We start from the raw sequence: 333 nt of genomic DNA, 5'->3' as shown, positions 1-333 counted from the left end.
ATCTTTACAAACTAGCTTGAGATGTATCGATCCTGTGCCTTAGATATATAATGGGTTCTAAGCTGGCAGCACTCTCCTCTCTCCATTCTTAACACGAAGAATGAAGAGCAAGTTTGTTGTGACTCCTCCAGCTAATATCACAGAGACTTCTAAGTAAGAACCCCATACTATGCTCTAAAAGACAATCTTTACCATAACATTAATGCATTGTGGCTTGATGAAGGTACTTTCTTGCAGAGGAGATCCCGGTTCAGTACGGTGGTAACGAAAGAGATGATGATATCAAATTCTCCAACGAAGCTGTTTCTGAAGTTGTCGTTAAGCCTGGGTCAT

This window comes from Brassica oleracea, chromosome C8 (assembly GCF_000695525.1).
Source record: "Brassica oleracea var. oleracea cultivar TO1000 chromosome C8, BOL, whole genome shotgun sequence".
In the NCBI taxonomy this organism is placed as follows: Eukaryota; Viridiplantae; Streptophyta; class Magnoliopsida; order Brassicales; family Brassicaceae; genus Brassica; species Brassica oleracea.
Note: the sequence above shows the minus strand (reverse complement) of the source record.